We start from the raw sequence: 13,163 nt of genomic DNA on the forward strand, positions 1-13,163 counted from the left end.
TGAAGTTAGATAAAATCAGGTTTAACTCCCAGTTATGATACCAGCTAGGGAATCTTGGGCAAGCAGACTAACTGCTCAGTTTCCTCAACTATAAATGAAAAGACCCACCTATTTCATGGGTTTCTGAATAATGCCTGGTTCTGATAGTACGCATCTCATAGCAGATGCTTGACAAATACTATTGATTCTGAAGACACTTCCAAAGGGATGAGAATCCAAGTTCAGATTTCCCACGGGTTCTGCGGAATACCAGGTATCTGAGCGTTCCAGCAAATGAGTATTCTGCAGTCACCTGTGTCTGAGAAATACCCTCTCCGAGAGTCACAATGGGCATCAGCCTGTGAAAGGTTTTGAGAAGTTACAGCAAGGTAATCTGTTAGCTCAGAATTTCCCAACATACTTGGTCCCCCTGCCAAAGGCCTCCCCACACCCCATTATTTTTATAGCATTAAACACCCACAGAATTTATTGGCTAAATTCAGATCTAATTAAACAATATTTAATTCTACCTCAATTGCTACTACTAATACACTATCACTTTACCCGAATATTTGGAGGGGTATATAGTGACAAGTTTTGCAAATGAGAATTCCATTTGCTCTCAATCCCTCTCATGCTGTATAATATTACTATAGGGAAAGAGTTAATGACAGCTAATGTAGTATAGGCAGAGATGAAAAAATGAATAATCCATAACTATCACTAGGATGGTTTTATTTAATTAAAGAAGTAGCCCTTCTTAAAACTATTCCTGCCTTTAAGTAAACGAAAATGAATGGGTTATTATTATCTTTGAATTATATACTCTCCTATTTCCTTATCCTCAGGCACCACCTTCATTTTTGATAAGATCATTGAATAACATGATCCTTAAAGACCTTGAAAACCTTATAGAGTGGTCAAAGAAAGGGCTTTGGAGTTAGACAGGCCTAAGTTTGCCTAATCTTGTCATTCAACCACTTACTAGTTACGAATTAGAACTAGTAACTTACTACTTAACCACTTTGTTTTTTTTAGGTTACATAACACTGGACCTCAATTGTTTTCATCTATAAAATGAGCATGATAATACTTAATTTCATGTGCTGTGGTAGATTGTTTTCAAAAACGGTTTCTATTATTTCCCATCCTGTATTATCCATGTCCTTTTGAAAGGTAACCTTAAATTCCTCCCATCAAGAAGTGAAGTTTAGCAGCAGCTGGGTGGCTCAGTTGGTTAAGCGTCCAACTCTTGATTTTGGCTCAAGTCATGATCTCAGGGTTGTGAGATCAAGCCCCACGTCTGCGGAGTCTGTTTGAGATTCTCTCTCCCTCTGGCCTTCCCCTGACTCACACACACTCCCTCTATCTATCTTTAAGGATAAGATAAGACAACATAAGATAAAATAAAATAATTTCTAGGCTGGCCTTGGAGTTTCCTTTGACCACAGATGTGGCAGAAGTGACATTATGCCAATCCCATGCCTATGCCTCTCCAAAAGGCCACACATGCTCTTGCTTTTGCTCTTGGAACCCTCCCCCACCTCAAGTCACCTTGTGAACAATCCCTGCCTAGCCTGCTGGATGATAAGCAATCAGATAAAGGAGGGGCGGGGCAGTCGTCCTAGCTGGGTCCCTCCAGCCTACTGCGGGCCACACTTCCAGCATGCGAGAAAGTCGCCTAGACCATCAGAGTCAACTTCTGACCGGCAGCTGACCACAGACTCCTAAGTGAGCCCAGCCAAGACCAGAAAAACCATCCAGCTACCCATGAATTTGTGAGCAACATAAATGACACTGAGTTTGGGAGTGCTTGTTAGCTAAAAGTCAGCTGCTACATATGACTATTTTAACAATTAAGAAAGTTAATATATTTATGTTTCTTATCATGACAACTGATTGGTGTTTGTTTAATGTATATATTCTAACAACTAATAGAAGAGTATGCTTCTTAATAAAAGTATCCTAGGGATATCATTCAAGAATGTTATAATTGCTCTAAGCTGAAGAACATCAGCAGTTACATTATCAATAGAAACCAAATTATGTAATTATATTTGCTGGCTATGATAGTCAATCATATTCCAAATTGTGATGGTAACCTCCAAGTAGCCCAGAAAAACTGATACATAGATGGAAGATATACATCCGATTCTTAGGTCAAATGTGAATAAGACATCTTCATATTGTTGGCTCACATGTTGCTAGTACCTGGCACAGCGACTAGCATAGACTCAGTGCTCTATCAGCGCAGCCCAGTGGTTGGGAGCCAGGGCTCAGTCTGAATCCCAGTTCCTTCCTTCAATAACTCTGCCTTGCCTCCGTTTCCCCATCTGCAAATGAGGATAACAGAAGTATTTACTGCTTCTATTTGCAGGAAGGAAGAAGTGATATTATTTAGGTGAAGTACCTACATGGCACATAGTACACAATAAATGTTAGTTATATCTCTTTGTTGAGATTTTTGTTTTAAACATATTCCTGGATACAGAGCCTGTGTGGCAGTTCTGGGCGTTTAGTGAGTAGCCATCCTAGTGTTTGCTGGATCTCTCAGGCTCTCAGAAGCTATCTATCCTGCAAACACAAAGGCAAACATCAAAGAGACAACTACAAAGAAAGCAAAGTTTTTAGTTCAGTGAAGAATTGAAATGTCATGTCTTAGCAATTGTGATGAAACAGAATTGAAATAAATAACATTTTATTAATTCAGGAGCTATAGCCAGCATGTAGACACTCTGAGGTGCTCATCTGTTGTTTTGGTCTGCAAAAGGTTCCCATGGAATGGAACCCCCTCTCCCATACACAGTCCTGAAGGGCAGAACCCTGAGGCTCCACTTCCCCTGATTTCATTTTGGCCATTAACCCGTTAACGAGCCTGCTCAGACCGGGGACCTCATAGACATTCTCACCAAATAATCTGGGCTGATGACCTGAGGCTGACACTGGACCCTGATTCCAATTAAAGGTGAATAGACAATTTATTTACACTCAGATTATCCCTCCCTCTAGAACCTCAGGTTTTCCATTCCAGAACTGCTGTTTTATCAAAGCAAGTAGAATTGCTGCCCCTCCAATCTGTTAGCAGAAACTAAGTGGTGCATAAATCATCTCAATCTTCATGTAATTTGCCCCTGATTTCAGATTTAGATTCTTCATTCCGTGAAGCTCTCTAAGGTACAGTCGCAAATTTCATTTTCTCAGTGACCACTTGGGGATAGTGGAAGATACAAATGTCCTCATTTATTTTATCTTGTGATATGTATTTTTTCAAAAAACAAACAAACAAAAAACTTAAGTCCTCCCTAAAGAAGAAGACAGAATGGAAAAACAAACCAGTATTTGTAGAACAATAAAGTCGTACAAAGAACTTGCCTGGATACTGTCGATATGGCAATAATTCTAACAGGAAGATCTTCAGACAGGCTGCCTCCGATTTACCTAATTATGCCAACGGATGAAAGAGGCAGCCCTTTACAGATCAATGGGTTGTATCTAGTCTAGAAATGTTCTTGCTTCTTCCTGTTCTCCACCTGAGCCCTTTATCTTTCTAGTTAAATATAGGCTTCTCTCAAACGTAAACAAACAAACAAAAACTCCACAAAACAAAACAAAACAAACAAAAAAGGAAATCAGAACTGAGATCTCTGGTTTTCTCTTTTCCATACTGTGTAGTTCACTGAAATTCCACAGGGAAATGTGTAGCCCTTACTTGGCTTGATTTTCTTTTGGGAATGACCCGGAAAAATTAACAGCTACCCAGGGACTGAGCTCTTGTCAACAACAAACCAAATAAAACTTTCCAAACTCATTTAATTGTCTGCAGGATGCAGTAAGGCTTCCCTTATCTCCTTGCTCAGACATCATATGCCAGTTCAAATAAAACTGAATTGGTATTTTCCATCCTAGCATTTACTCCATCTCGGTGAACCAACCAGCCAGGTTTAGATAAGTAAAAAGAGGTAAGAATCAGTCCAGGAGAAGCTAAGAAAGTCAAACAGAAAAGAGACAGCCCTTCTCAGGAAAAAGATAATATAAAATCCCATCCTGTCTCTTCTAAATGCTTGCACAATCAAAAAAAAAAAAAAAATAGGCCATCATAATAGTGACATGCAGTCACAAATTTCCTTGCCTGCAGCATGGTTTCAGGCAAGACTAAATTGCAATTGTATTAACCAATTCTTATACATGCTCGGCTCAAAAAATGTTTGGTCAGGAAAGAATGTATTATTTTTACCCAACCTGTTGCTTTTTGCTTTGCACGGAGTCTCAGGATGTGATAACAGGAGGGGCGGTGAGGGTGAGGCTGGACTGGTCTCCCTGATCCCCTGATTTAGTAACACTTGGTCTAGGCATGAGCACACAGCCCCTTCACCCCCGCCCCTGGCATTCTTTTCCTTTTCTCTCTTTCCACTTTAGCAATTCCTCAAGTCACAGATGGAAGGGCTGGGTAGAGCAGAGCCAAACTCCCCTCTGTGGCAGGCCTCTGGACCTTCTGAGTGTCTCAGCTATGGGCATCTCCAGAGCTGCCTTAGGGCCAACGACAGATGAGGTGCTCGGGACATGTTTGCTCAATGAAGGGCCGGATGGTTGAAAGCACACAGAAGCTTCTCAAGAACCTAAGCCCCTGACGCAGGGGGTTGGGTTGGGCGGGGGGGAGACTGGAGTCCCGGGGATGAGTCACCTTCCTCCTACCAGCGCAGACATTTCCACTTATCTGCATGGCAGTCCAGGTTGGAAATGGAAGGGGGAGAGAAAGAGCCACTAATTATGAGCTGCTTCTTATGCAATCAGGTTCAGAATTAAAAAAAAGAGCTTCTCACACTGGGGACATGGAGAAGGCAGCATCCAGTTCATAAAATCTGACATCTAACAAGACGAAGGAGGGTGAGTGACACATGTGCTCCCCACAAGCCACCCAGAGATGACCACAGTCACAGGAGGCGAGGGCCTGGGAGGGCTCGCCACTGTTGACCATGTAGGGATGGATCCTGGTGTCCCAGGTGCACTGTCTTCGGGCCTGTGACACTGGCCTGGCCCATGATTTTCAGAAACACGTAGTCAAAACAGGAAGGTAAAATATTTATGGGGTGTGAGTGGCAGAAGGAGACTGACTACTCTGTACTAACTGAATGTTTCATTTGAAATGTGCAGCATTTCCCTCTTTGCCTCTACTTTGTCTCAGCTCTGGAAGGTAAGCCATCATCATCAAGCCTTAGGGAGATGGAGCATCTGAGCATCTACAAGGCCTGCTTGTGCGCTGCTGCTGAGAACTCTCTGGAGTCCAGGAAAACAGGGTAGAGCTGTGGACACAGAGCTCTGCACAGCTGCAGAAACAGCTGGTCCTCCTCCGATGCTGGGGAAACTGAGGCCTTGGTCACATGACATGCTGATTCTTCTGCTATCCACACTTCAGATTCTCGTCATTTGGGGGATCCAGAGAACCAAAATTATACTGGCATGCCTTATTTTATCGTAGTTCATTTTGCCCTACTTCACAGATACTGCTTTTTTTTTTTCTTTTTTACAAATTGCTGCCACCCTGAATCAAGAAAATCTATCAGTACCATTTTTCCTACGGCATTTGCTCACCTCATGCTACTGTGTCACATTTTGGGAATTCTCCGTATTTCAAACGTTTTCATTATCATTATATTTGTTACGGTGAACTGTGATCGGTGACTGCAACTCGCTGAAAGCTCCCATGATGGTTAGCATTTTTTTTTTAGGAATAAAGTCTTTTTTAATTAATTTATGGACATTGTTTTGTAGACATAAGGCTCCTGCACACTTAATAGACTAAAATACAGTGTAAACATAACTTTTATATGCACTGGGACACCAAAAAATTTATTCGCCTCGCTTTATTGCCCTGGTCTGGAATTGACCCTGCAATATCACAGAGGAATGCCATGCTTGCCCTGCCATAGCCCTGCCATAGCCAGAACTAAGAGGGAGTCCTTGAAAAGTGTACTCCAGGGGGCACCTGAGTGCCTCAGTTGGTTAAGCGACTGCCTTCCACTCAGGACATGATCCTGGAGTCCGGGATCGAGTCCCGGATCGAGTCCCGCATTGGGCTCCCTGCTCTGCAGGGAGTCTGCTTCTCCCTCTGACCTTTACCCCTCTCATGTTCTCTCTCTCTCAAATAAATAAAATCCAGGAAGTGATTGTGGGGTAGGGATGGGAACATGGGAACAGTCATTATTCTCTTCCGGTGCTGACAAATACTCCCCGGCTAAGCTGAACTCCCCCCCCCCCCCCCCACACACTTCCCCACAAAGAAGCAGCGAGTACTATTTTTTCTCCCTATTCTCTGCAGGCGAGTGCATTATTCCTTACCTGCTGACCAAAGAAGGACAGATGCCCGGGAGTCTGGAAAGGGCTGTGGACAAATTTTTGAAGGGTCATCCCTTTTTTATTAACCTGTGGTCCTAAAACTTCCACGTTATGTCTTCCCAAGTGCACTTGTGGTACCTGAGCCTCTTTCTGAGATGACCGAGATGAAAGCTTCGATGAGGGGCCTTTGTGGTGTCAACAAAAACAAGGATCAGACAGAAATCTTTCCAGAGGCCACTTGTGGAGCGGCTCCTTGTTCAGTGGCTCTGTTCAGTGGCCACATGAGATAAAGCCGTGGGAGGAGAAGGGACCAAAGCTAATTCTTGAGTCTTCAAGCTATGGATTATTTCAACCCCTGGATTCTCCCCCACTTCCATCTGCCTCCTAGGTCCTGGGTCATTTTCACTGCTCATTATCTTGAGCACCAGAGGGAAGGCAGAAGAAATGAAGGGAGATAAATTCAAATGAATTGATTCTGCCACTTGTTAATAGCTTAGCTCACAAGTATACAACGGGGAGAAGGCTGCAGCTCTTCTGTGGGTTTCAATTCTCTGTGCTATTCTGGTCCCTCGTGCTGCCAGGCAATATCGAGTGGGCTGTATGGAAATGATCTGTGGGATGAAAGAAGGAGGGGGGAACTGCCTCCAACGGTAGCTTCTTCGAATAAGAGGAAAAGGAATTATGTGCTCAGTGGCAGCATGCCACACAGAGTAGCCCAAATTTTATTAAACAAACTCATGTTTGGAAGCATCTTATCCCCTCAGAACTAGAGGAAAAGGGATGCTGAGATCATATTTAGAGCAATTATAATGCAGAGGATGCACTGATTGTCATAGCAGCAAAAAGAAAATGAGAAAGTATTCTTGAAAGATGATGCCAAGGACAGCGAAGGCAGAAACAAGCAAGGACTGTATCAAAACCTTAATGGATACTGAAAGGGAAGAAAACCACAGTAAGACCTTTAAACCCACTATCCCCAGCATCAACAGGATGGCAGGAAGAGGAAGGAACTGTGTTGCAGAAGGCAATGCCCTTCTCTCCAAGCTTTGGGAAGAGGAAGGAGCAGAACTGTGGTCACCAATGTCCTGTCCTGCTCTGTGGTGGGCACTGGGAGGTGCCACCCAGATGCCCCTCTAATGAAGGGCTTGTCCCAGCTCCTGGCAGTGCTGGTGATAGAGAACTCCCCGTTGTCAGACCCTTTGGGGCTTGTCTCGGTGGCAGAGGTTCGCTTTGCCCTTCAGGGACAGCCCACATCCAATGACCGAGCAATGTAGGAGGACAAAGGCCTGGCCTTCTCAGCTCTATCTGGGGCAGCTCCAAAGGGCCATTCTAGACTCAGAGCTGCCTGAGGGGCGGGCTGAGGTTGCTGTTGGGTGTGCGTTATAGTTCAATTTCTCTCTCTCTCTAGTCCCACCCCATCCCACGCACAAATGTGGATCTTCAGGGTACTTCTTAAGGAACCTCTCCCATACAGAATCCTACTTCCAGAGACTTCTGCCCTGGAAGCTCAACATGTAATGGTCACTACTTTTTCTTCAGCCTGCCTGGCACTTAGAGCTGACCAGTTTCTCTGAGCTAAAGGGTTACTTTTATATATGAGGTTGGCATATACAGGAAGAGAAGTTACGAAACACATCAAAGAAGAGACCCAGGTTGGAGAGGTAGGGGACGTCGGAGAGAACAAGACTATGAATGAGCCAAATGGGAGTAGAATAAAGAGACTGGCCTTCAAAGTCAATGTTTCAAGAAGAAGTTTTGAAATAACCACACAAAATATTGGGCACCAGGAAGTCACAATGACATAATTTAAGAAATGTGTATGGCTCCCATGACAGGTCCAAGCCCTGGGAAGAGAACAGGGAAGGGGACAGCATGAGTTTACCTGAGCAAGGCAAGAGGCAGAGTCTGTGTGAGTCATATACCATAGCTGAGTCCATTGATGGGAAAGTAACTTTTTTTTTTTTTTTTTTTTTTTTGCTAAGCCTAAGAACATGGTACCTTTTATTTGGGAGAATTATTGGCAATACAGTCTCAGAGAATGCTTGCCACCAGATAAGATTATAACAGAGAGTCTGGACGAAGTGACTGATAGATCTGAACACACTTCCCCACTGAATGGCATTAGACACAGTCTTTGGACCCTCCATCTGAGAGGAATAAAGCAGGAAATAGCTCAGTGAGTGGAGATTCATGAAACCAAGGTCTTCCTGAATTGTCTTATAGGAATTTTTCGTCACTTGAACTGCCTGAGAAAATTAAGATACAGCCAAAAAATAGAATGATATGTAACTATTCTTTTAAAACAAGATGGATACACACATACATACACATGCACACACATAAAGTCTATAAATCTTAACATTAAAAAAAAGTCAACTATAGAACAGTGTGTGTGGTAGTATAATTCCCTTTGAATCAGCAAATCCTTCTATGGCATCAGGTAATACATCTGATAATTTCACAATTACTAGCTCACTTAACATGCACAACACTTTTTGAGGAATGTACAATTATTGTCCCCATTTGCCAGGTGAAGAAGTTGAAGAACAGCGAAGTTAATTAATTTGCCCAAGGTCACAGAGTGAGGAAAGGATAAAACCAGAATTTGAACCAAAATCTATGTTAACCACTATGTTGGGCTTTCTTTCATTTATCATGCCTGCATAAAGAAAGAGCATATAGGGGTTAATTAAAAAAAAAAATCTCTCTCTCTCTCATCAAACTGAAGCTGGACCTTGCCAAGAGGAATTATAGCGATAGCATCTATATGGGTTTATCATGTGTTTTGTGGGGATGTGGCTGCCATTTCAGGGCTTCACAAAATTTTCAGGGCTCCTTCTTCTGGAAAGTGGTAGCAATGCACTTCTCCACCCTGTCTGAGGTTAGCTGTGGCCCTGTGATCCCTTTGACTAGTGAATTCTGAGCAGAATGTAGGTGAGTTTTCAGGCCTCCCTGCCTCCCACTTCCACATTCTGGCGTCAAAGCAGACACCCTCCCTGACCTATGCTAGACACGTGGTGTGAGCGAGAAATCAACTTCTGTCTTTTTACCCCATTGAGATACAGGTTCATTACAGTTGCTTATCCTCCTTCCACAGATAAAGAAACTAAGGTTCAGAGAAGTCTCACGCCTTGTGCACAGTCATATACTAGTAAGTTGGGAAGGGCTTTGACAATCAGAGAGTCAGAGGCACTATTATTTCAGAAAGGAAGACCAACTTTAGCAAAGTCAAGAAGGTAAAAATGTATATTTGAACAATTGCAAGTATTCCATTTTTTTAAATTTTTGAATGGAGAGAGCTTCTGACTGGAGGAAAAGTAAAAATCAGAGTTCCAATTATCACGTGAATAATGAGTTCATTCTGAACTTATTAGACATGTTTACAGGAAGTCAGCAAGGGACCTGAAGCAAAGGACTGGAAACTATCAGAGGAGAGACAGAAAAGTGTGAGCACAGATGCAGTTAATACTATTATCCAGACCAGGACATAATCAAGATCTTCCTACACCTGTCCAGTTCCTGACACTGCATGGTCCTTCCAATGCCACGTAGACTGAGATTCTGACTTGATTTCCTGGGAACCAGCTGGACCGACCAGTTCCATGCAATTGGCTTTCACCTTTGGTTCCTCTAAGGCCATCAGAAAATGCAAAGCCTTCACAGAGACGGTTGGAACTTCCCTGACTTTGTTTTTAAGAAAAGGGGGGTAAGCTTTCGAGGGAATTGTTCATCCAGCCATGATCCTGACTGAATAATGAGCAAACCATCTATTAGCAATAATCGCGCCTCGGATAAACCTCATTGGCTACGATACTGCCACTGCGCAAAGCTAATGAGCAAACCATCTAAATTGGCTGATTCACCAGCAGAAAGGGGAAAAGGCCACAGTGGACAATTCAGCCAGAAGGATCTTGAGGAAAATATTGAGAGGAACAAGCCCTGAGGACTAAGGGTCAGCCTCTGTCAGACATCAGCATGCCTTACACTCAGGAAAGAGTCCCAAGAGCTGGCGCCATGGTTTGCCTGGCCAAGTGCTGTGAATTCGGAAGAGGTTTATTCACAAGAAATTCCGTTACAGGCGTCTCAGGAAAAGTGAGCAACCCAGCTCTGCACAAAGAAGCAGAGGGATACAACATGGGAATGTGGAGAGGCTGCTCTCCTGAGCCAGAAGAACAGATAACTTTTGGGCTTGACAGACTAGTGGAAGTTGTCCTGTTTTCAGGAGGCAGTATCTTGGGGATGGAATCTGAGATTAGCTTCACTGCTGAGTCTTAGTCATTTCTGGGCCCACATTGTCACTGCCCTTCCACGTTGGGTGAGGCCTTTGAAAACTGCTGAGCTTTCATTCCTGATCTGCATTTTACAAGCCCTGGTGGGGCCCTGCCGTGAACCTCTCTGCTCCTGGGGGATCCAACTCCATGCATACCCTTGCCAAGCCCTTCTTCATTTCTCTAGACCTTGCTAGAGCTTCTGCTTAGTCCAAACCAATGGGGTCCCAGGAACTCTAATACTGCAACTGCTCGAATCTGGTTTGGAGATACCAGCTGGGTGCTGATGCAGCCTATACCAAGCCAGTTTTTACCATGCCCCTAGAAGTGTGATTTGCACTGCTATCCCCTTCCCAGATGGGGTGAGGGAAGCCCCTTAGCTGCATTAGCTTCTCTTTCCTGGATCCCAACCTTTCCTCACCTCTTCCCATATCCACAAGGTGCTCCTGAAATCCCCGCAGGCCTGGGAACTAAGCATGACTAGAATATAAAAGACCTCAGAATGGAGTTGCTTGGGTTTTACTGACATAAAAGAATGCAGACAGAATTGTTTTTGTGTGTCATTCTTAATACATGCTGCAGAATGCCTGTGCAGAGAAATACAGGGTGTAAATTAGGAAATCTCAGATGTTGCATTGTTTTGGGTAAACACAATGGAAACGTGAAATAGGAAATACAGAGCTAATTGATGTATAAGAAGGAAAAACAGCAGTCTTTTGATGCTAATGTTCTGTGGGCGAATGTCACATGCACTGTGCAAGGGGAAGGGTAAACACCATCCCACTGGGGTAATAATGCCCCTGGTGTGAGAGCCCCGATGCGGTGACTGCACAGAGGTCCAGTGGTGTTTTGAAGTGAACAATGTCACCACCAAAAGGAGTGTTTGATTTTTCTCTAGGCTGGGGACAGCCCAGTGGCACTCGGCCAAGAAACATGTTTTCCTGTCTCAATGACAGGACTTCCTGGGGGTGAAGAAATAGCTCTGCCCACCAGGAACAAAAGCAAAAGAAATATGGAAAAGGAGTAAACCAGATGACAAGAGAGCAACCAAATAAGTTCTCTTCTTTAGGGGACAATGTGTGTGTGCTTGGCGGGTCTGGAGCCAAGGAGGAGAAAGAGAGCGTGAACTGTGAGCCTGCAAGGGAAAGGTGACAATAAGGAAATACACATTATGTGTCGAGGGGTCTCAATCCTAGGCAATGTGCAAGAAGGACAAGATAAGTGTGAAATAAATGGGTTGGAAAAAGTGGAGATGCTGGTGACACCCCCCTCAGCGAGTCTTGAGAGAGAAGAGCTTGGGGCTCACTGCATGAATTGGCTGTACTCTAAAATGGATCTGGTTAATGGCTAAATCTGGTAAACACACTGCACATAGTGATTTATTAAATGAATTATTTTGTTGATAAGCTTTGAATTCAAGAGCCTTTGTCCGTTTCAGAAATACTTTTACTCACACCAAGTTCATCAACCATCTGGTTGCTACTCTAGTGCCAGACAGTGATTGATGTTAATGAAAATATGCTGATAAGAATGATGATTGTAATTGTAGTAGCTGACATTTAGTTAGCCTTTACTTTGGACTATATGCTTTGTACACATCATATCATCCTATTTCACATGCAAAGCTACCCGGAAGTGTGGGAGCCACTATGGTTCCCTTTTACAGATGAGGAAATCAAGGCTCTGAGAAGTGTGCTTGAGTCAGGTGCACAGTCTGGATTTTGACCCAGATCTGCCAATTCAAGAGTCTGAACTCATAAACATTATGGGATCTCATCTCTTGCTGGGCAGAACTGATGGGGTTTATATCTATTCCTTCCTACTATACACTGTGAGGAAGAGTTTCATGTGCTACCAATATGTTCTCATACTTATATTTAATTCAGCTTTAGTTTTTAAGTAAGTTCCCCATTACAACTACATATTCAATATTACCCTTTTATTAACCATAAAATCAACACTTATAACTGTGTTTGTTAACACAGTTTAGTAGGATTCCAAAGGATTGATGTTAGATTACCTAAGGCTAAAAGAACTTCCATGAACACAAAAGAACAACAACAAAAGAAGGACAAGTAAATGCCAATGAGAACAGAAACTATATATTAATTATTTCACTTTCCAACCTTTCCCTACTGATTCCTTGCTCCCTCAAAGGCTTTTTTTTTTTTTAAAGCCTGACCTAGACCACAGTATTTAAATTGTCTTGTGTAGTATGTAGGTGACAAAAATACACATTTGGGAACAAAAAAGAACAGTTTTTTCTTTTCTCTGTCCAATGCTGCCTTTAGGTTTTAGCTTCCAAAAGAAAATCCTATGATTAATAATGAAATAAGAAAGATAAAGCCCCCTTTCTGGATTAGGATACTTGTCTGAAATTTTAGAAATCTATGTTCTAAGATATACCAAGCTACGTCCCCTCTCTGGGCTGGACTATACTTTGATTCTTTTAACCATAATGAAACAAAAGATGTTGAGCCCAAGAGGGAGAAGACAGCTCTAGTTTCCTCTACCAATCCCAATGCCCAAACAAATTTTGCATATTACCCACAGGCTCTGTACATTCTGTTTGAAGGCGGGAGA

At 43.0% G+C, this 13,163-nt stretch overlaps 1 protein-coding gene and 1 non-coding gene across 15 annotated transcripts in view; both read right to left on the reverse strand.

Moving 5' to 3' along the window:
- The window catches only part of LRRC3B (leucine rich repeat containing 3B), a 151,549-nt gene that overhangs the window by 15,598 nt on the left and 122,788 nt on the right, over positions 1-13,163 (reverse strand). Inside the window, exon 1 of one of the 14 annotated variants that reach the window (XM_027582140.2) lies at positions 2,191-2,246. The exons of the other annotated variants lie outside the window; for them this stretch is intronic. The gene's annotated coding sequence lies outside the window, so the exon portion shown is untranslated. Of the gene's footprint in view, positions 1-2,190; positions 2,247-13,163 lie in introns of those variants that run through there. 14 annotated transcript variants of the gene reach the window in all.
- Positions 9,996-10,143, reverse strand: LOC113918981. The gene has a single exon (XR_003518739.2). It is a non-coding gene; the product is annotated as a U4 spliceosomal RNA (small nuclear RNA).

The sequence above is a fragment of the Zalophus californianus genome, chromosome 1, assembly GCF_009762305.2.
Source record: "Zalophus californianus isolate mZalCal1 chromosome 1, mZalCal1.pri.v2, whole genome shotgun sequence".
Classification (NCBI taxonomy): Eukaryota; Metazoa; Chordata; class Mammalia; order Carnivora; family Otariidae; genus Zalophus; species Zalophus californianus.